Source organism: Glycine max, chromosome 4 (genome assembly GCF_000004515.6).
Source record: "Glycine max cultivar Williams 82 chromosome 4, Glycine_max_v4.0, whole genome shotgun sequence".
Taxonomy (NCBI): Eukaryota; Viridiplantae; Streptophyta; class Magnoliopsida; order Fabales; family Fabaceae; genus Glycine; species Glycine max.
In genome coordinates this window covers 24812156-24819501 of record NC_016091.4, presented here as the reverse complement: position 1 = coordinate 24819501, position 7346 = coordinate 24812156, and positions in this window count along the sequence as shown.

Genomic DNA, 7346 nt, shown 5'->3' with positions numbered 1-7346 from the left:
AATATGATCAAATTTCCAAAAAATGCACACACATGGTCTCTATTTATAGCCTAAGTCTCACATAAAATTGGAGGAAAATTTAAATTTCTATTCAAATTTCACTTGAATTTGAAATTGAATTTGTGGAGCCAAATTTTGGAGCTAAAATTTCACTAATTATGATTAGTGAATTTTAGTTATGATTCATCCCACTAATCCAAGGTCAAGTCCAAGATTCTCCACTAAGTGTGCTTAGGTGTCATGAGGCATGTAAAGCATGAAGGACATGCACAAAGTGTGATTATATGATGTGGCAATGAGGTGTAGCAAGCAAATTCTCACCTCCCCCTCTAAAATTTAATTGGATTGGGCTTCTCCCAATTCAATTAAATTTATTTTTCAACACACACATCAAATATTCACGTAATGCATATGAAATTATAAAACTACCCCTAATACAAAAACTAGTCTAGGTGCCCTAAAATACAAAGGCTGAAAAAATCTTACATTTCTAGGGTACCCTACCTACATTATGGAGCCCTAAATACAAGGCCCAGAAATAAAAATCCTAATCTAATATGTACAAAGATAAGTGGGCTCATACTTAGCCCATGGGTCTGAAATCTACCCTAAGGCTCATGAGAACCCTAGGACCTTCTCTTAACTCTCTGGTCCAATCTTCTTGGAGTCTTCTATCCAATGCCCTTGGGGGGTAGGATTGCATCAAGGATCGTATCACAACGTTCTTATATATCAATATTGAATCAATCCAAACATAGTACCCTTTTTGTTAAAGTGCATCAATTTGAAATATATTTAAAACTTAGCAAATTGATAAAGAATGCAATAGAGAGAGATGAGAGTTAAAGAGAAGATAGAGAACATGATTTATACTGGTTCGCTATCTATTTCTAGATAAGCTAATCCAGTTATCTAATTCCACCCAAATTAGATTTTCACTATGCAATGTGATTTTTACAAGCAATCACATGCAATTTCAAATTCTACCTAGAAAATGAAACTTAGGCACCCAACCCTAGGGTCCTTAGTAAATATAAGTCTTAGAGAAACATACTTTTAGCTTCAAACTAGAAACACCTATTCTAGCATGCAGTAAAACTCTTGCACATGCAGTAACAATGTGAAAAAAGTATATGAAACAGAATCAAGGAGAGATACAACATTTACATTCAAATGCGTGCACAAAAGACTTGATTGAATGAACCTCTATTGATCTCAAGGGTGTTTACAACTCACTAATCACATAAACCTCGGAGAAACTTTGCTTTAGAAAGCTCCAAGAAACGAAAACTAAAGTTTGTAAATGTTGGTTGAAAGTGAGAACACAAGGTGGGTATAATAGAAAAAAACAATTATAAGTGCATGTAATCAATTAAATTGACAATGTAATCGATTATTTCATGAAAGTAATCGATTACATTACCCATTTAATCGATTAAAGTGCTTTTGATCACTTTTGGGAACACTTTCAAGAATGATGTAATCAATCACTATATCCTCTTAATCAATTAAACCAGAGACCTAAAAGAATAGTCATGGTCTCAATTTGAATTGTGTAATCGATTACGAATAAATAGTAATCGATTAAACCAGAGCCATGATTTCTTTGCAAGTTTTTAAAGACTTATGTAATCGATTACACACATGTGGTAATCAATTAAACTAGTGAGTTATATAGCACAAATGATTTTTCTTATTTTAGAAACTTTTTTCCTACTTCTATATGATGATACATGGATGATGTACACATAGATTGACTAAGGATAATAAGTAACAAGCAATACAAAGGCCACTCAATTCAGAGTTGGACATGTAAAAGTCAAAATTCTTCTTAGTCTCAATCTTCATGTTGCTCCCCCTATCTCTAACAAGATTTAATTAATGTTCTTCTGTGTCTGGTGGACGAATATGTTCATTTATATCTATGCCTTGGTGGGCTTCTACTTTGGCCATGGTTGGGTCTTCGGCCATTTTTGTACTTCTATGCAATACTAAAGAAAGAAATATTTATTATTTCTTTCTAAAAAAGGGGAAAGTGATATTTTTGGACAATACTAGATAATAACTAAATAGAAAACTTATATAAAGAATAAAGTATTTAGCCAAAAAAATTTTTGATTATATTTTTTTAATTAAAGCAAGTAGAAACATTTTTAGAAAAATAAAATTTAAGAGACAAAAGGTAATATTAAACTATTAAAGATAGGAAATTTTTTTTGGAAAATCAATAGGAGGGGTTTTAGATATATTTTCCATGAATTTGAATATTTAAAATGGGAAGAGAAAAAAAATTTTGAAAATTAAAAGATAACCCAACTCATTAGTTCATCAACAACTCATTACCTCACTAAAAGTGAGCTCTTTTATGAAGTAGGTCATGTTCACAACAACTCATTAGTTCACCAACAATTTTTATACTTTTGTAATCATCAAAATCCAATGTATGATAGGTCAACTAGTGGTTAGTGGATCATCCAGACTTAACAAATTGTAAATTATAACAGAATAGCACTATGTTTTTTTTTTATCAATACAAAGTATCCCTATAAACCTGTCTAGGATTGATACCATCAAGCTCCTTCAAAGTGGGGTCATACTCATGCATAACCCAAATGGTCATCCCTTAGGGTGCACGACTAGTGTAGAACACCAAAGTCTATTTCATTAAAATCAAACTTGTCTCATACTTGATTTTATGATCGTTCACAATTGCCTTCCAATACCCATTATTAATCTCTTTGTTCAATCGATGCCCATTTGGATACTTTCGGTCCTATGTATAGAAGAAGAACCACTTTGGATCCTTGGTTTGAATCATCAATAAACCTAAAAATACACAACCCAATAAAAAATATAAAAAAATAAAAAAGATTTGAACAATTAAAATGAAAGACAAAAAGGTTTGAGCAAAAATGGCAAAAGAGGTCACCCTCGATGAGATCAAAGAAGATGCCATTGACAAACACATGAGCAAAATCATTGTATTTGATGTAAATCAACTTGGAGTGACCGGAAACAGTGTTGGCATCCATAACCAAAAAGAGGAGCAACAGAAAGGCTCACAAGATGAAGATGATTTTGTTAACCACTTGTGAGCTTCACTACTAGAAAATCACGGATTAGCGACCGAAACGTATTGGCTGCAAACTACGACGAGTTGCTCATTGATAACAATATTCTTCATTTGCATAAAATAACCTTTTTTGTGACCAGATTTTTTAGTGGTAATACTTCATGTTGCTAATACAATCACAATGTGGTTTAAATCTTGAAAATTATTTTATGGAAATTCTAGAGACTGATTTTGAGACCTAATTTTCAATAACTCATTGACCAACTGCATTTCAATCCCAAATAGTGTTAAAGATGTTAGAAATAATGCTAATTTTTTCTTGTTCGTTGGTTAGGAACACATTTCTATTGCTTAACAACCAAATAAGTTTTGGTCGCTATTCTTTTCGAAATAAATCTCAAAATAGCCACCAAACTTTGTTTCCATCACAATAAGGTTTTGAGTACATACTATTTTAGCGACCCAAATTAATTCAATCACAAATTTTTTAGTTGTTTGGTTGATTTTTTTTTTTTTTGTTGCAGCTTTTAACAATTAATTTTACATCACTCGTTAATAACCTATTATTATATTTGCCGGAAGTTTAATTATTTATAAGAACTTGATTTAATTTCCCTATAAGTGATTTAGTTTGATTCAAAAGAATATCAAGTTTATAAACCATTATATAAATTATGGATAAAAGATACAAAATTTATCTTCCACGATTGGAATCCATTAAAAAGAATTTATGTATTTTAGTTTATCTTCTTCCTTTTTACCTAAAATTATTAATGATCAACATTTAGAATGTGTAACGATAAATTACATAAAAATTATTAAAGATCAACATTTACAATAACTCTTTTTTTGGAAAAATTACAAATACATATTTTTCATATAACGTACACCTTATGGATTCCTATGTTATAAATATAAATATCTTATTTTTAAATTATAAATGATAACTTCTATGCGTGTACTATTTTTTATTCTTCCATCTTTCTAATTATAATGATTTTCTATATGAAATAGCGTGCATCTAGAATATGGAACCTTTTTTTATTTCTAAAAGTATGATATATTGGAGGGTTTTTTAAAAAATAAATAATAAGAACTTGATTTAAATATACTATTAATATAAATGTTTTTTATACTGCCATCTAATTATAGACTGTTAAGTATGATTAAATAGTTAACTTCTAAAATAAGTTAATAACCACTTTACAAGTTATAATTAAAATACCACATAATTTGATTGTGACTTGTGAAAACACTAATGTTCCTACCAACCTCAAGCCTCACGATTGAATTGACTTACCCGACATTGCTCAATATCCGCTTCATGATCCCCAGCCTCAAGCCTCTGCCTGAAAATGTTCCTACCAACCTGGCAATCAACAAGTAAAATAATATATAATAACCAAAAAAATAATGAGTATTAATTAAGACAAGATACTGAATAAGATGTATAACAATAGCAATAAGCAAAAGATATAGCAGTAAGCAATAAGAATTATTTCTCCCAACGAACTATCTTTGTGTAGGCAGACTTCCTTGTGTTTAGCCCGAACCTATATTTAAAAAAGAAATAAACAAAAGTAAGCAACATTTGCTCACAAAGACAAATATATTCTCATCAGTACACACTACACACAACAGCAAGAAAATAAAAGAATTATGACTTATCAGTCAAATAAACACTTTTTTTTATCAAAAACAACAATGCATGATAAAGTTTGAACCCAAATTCATAAGCATATCTGCTATCTACCCACTCCGCCAACAAAAAAAAGAGACCGATTTATTCTAAAAGAATAATAAATTAATGATTTGGCAGTGTGTACTGCACTATAAACAGCAAATGGCCAATTTAGTATCTGAAACTATGATTCGGTGTCATTTTTGTCCCTAGAATTAACGAAATTCAAAAAATAAAAAAAATCCAGAATATGTAATTGTAATCCGTCACTCACTTTAATCCAAAGTTACATGGAAAGAGTGTCTTAAGTGATAATATTAAGCTATTAAATTTAGGGACTAAGATGAAATGAATTACATTTGTAGGAGTTGTACTGTATGATTGCAGAGGGCAAGCCTCTTAAATTTGGTTGCTTTCTCTGTTCCACTACACAAACACAAACAACATCGTATAATAATATATCACTAAATTCACTTCTCAAATTAAAGCAGAATGGAAGGGTTATGTGACCTTGAACGTAGAAGCAATCCATGTCTACATGAGCATTCACTCTTCCATCGCACGTCTCTTGCCTCGCCACCAGCATCTCCTCTTCTCTTTTTTTCCCTCCAAATCTGTTTTGCCCCTTTTTTCCCTCTGCACCACACTCACATCACAGTCACACATTACTGTGATTTTACAGTAGCTCAATGCACCTCCATTAAAACTGACGTTTTTTCTCTTATAGCGATTTCTCTAGCAGTGTGTACTGCACTATAAACAGCAAGAGCATCATTTCCATCTACTCTAATGCTACAGATGCCATAAGCTTTACCTTTAACTACAATACCATCACCTATCCAAACAGGAAAAAATTAACATATGTTTTCTATGCTTCTGATAGACTTGAATTTTATATATTTGATCAAATAAAGAGTACACTAGATGAATTTCTCAATAAATATTAATAGAAGAAAAAAATAATAAGGTAAAATGAATAAAATTTCTTTGTAAGTTATATAACTTCAACTAACAAGCTAATTTTAACTCATAAGTTCTTACTGAGAAGTTTATCCAAATAAGGTTTAAAGCTTAATCAGATAACTTCAACTAACAAGTTAATTTTAACTCCAAGTAAGTTATATAACTTCAACTAACCATCTACCTGCCTTTTCCAAAATCAGGTGTGTTTCCAAAGCACTGATGAACAAATTGCTGCAGTGTAAAACCATGCCACAATAGAACTCCAGGCTCTCGTACTGCCAGTGAAAACATGATGATGCACATTCTCATTATCAACAAACATGTATCAGCTGGAGATAGATTTGTATGAGCTTGAAACAAACTTGAATCAAGTTGAAGTCATGCTTCGGTGGTCCCAATTGCGCCACAACAATGGACCCAAAGAAGTTCCCCAATAGAGCAGCATCGGGCATGGCCAAACCCTTGGCAATCCCCGCCAAAAACCCGCCGAGAAAGCAATCCTCGGCACCGGTGGGATCAACCTAATCAGCCACGAACGACACCACCTTAAACGCACCGTTTGGACAAAAAACCTCGCAGCCATCCTTCACGTGCATGACGACCATGCAACACCACTTCCTCACCTCCACGTCAATAAAAACGGGTTCATCCGTGGAAGCCTTCAGAAACGTGACGCGCGGCAAGAGGTAGAAGAACCCGCTGCCTCTCAGCACCACGTGGCTCACGCGACCGTTGATGTTGTCGAACCTGCAAACCAGAGCCTGGATGTCGACGAACATGTGGTCGCAGATCGAGAGCATTCTTTGTAGTGTCTCCGGGAGAATCTCACCATCGACCCCAACCATGATTCTGAACCCGAACCGAGTCTGGCTCCCAGCAGTGGCGGGTGTGGTAGAGTTGCTTGAAGGAGATGGTGGACTTTTGGGCTTCCTCATCTCCCGCAGTGCCGCGATGAATCGAAGAAGCTGAGGCGACAACAAGAAATGTGAGAATAAGAGAGAGAGTGGCCTGGTACACTTCCCGATAAAGAGAGAAAGAGAAAGCGATAATTAAAAATAGCAACAATTTAAGACGGGTTTTCCGAAGACTGTCTTTGTTTTGAAGCATTCCAAGGAAGTTTTCCAAAATCGTTTTTAAAATGTTAACAATATTTACAAATTTGCCACTCTGATATAAACAAAGACGGTTTTTTATGAACGACTTAAATATCGTGTCGTAAAAAATAGTATTTTTAGTAGTGTGTATTCATACATTCACATTCTCCCCCTTTTTGATGATGACAATCATTATCAAGTATATTCGTTTTGACATTATCAAAACCTACATGATTCACAACGGGTTGAGATGAACAACAAAAAAGAGTCTAATCCAAAGCTTCTTGCAAGTAAAAAAGAGACAATCAAGATACATTTGGTTAAGCTATTAAAAATAAGAAAGGACTCAAAAATATGATACCCACAAATGAATGAATAAAAGAATTTAAACCAAAGCTTTGTTTTGCTCTCCTATAGATTGAGATAAATGAAGAAAAATTCAAAGCTTCCCTTCACCGATCCGAATGACTGAGATGAATGAAGAAAAGTCCAAAGCTTTATTTTTCCTCTCCAACAAACTGAGATGACTGAAGAC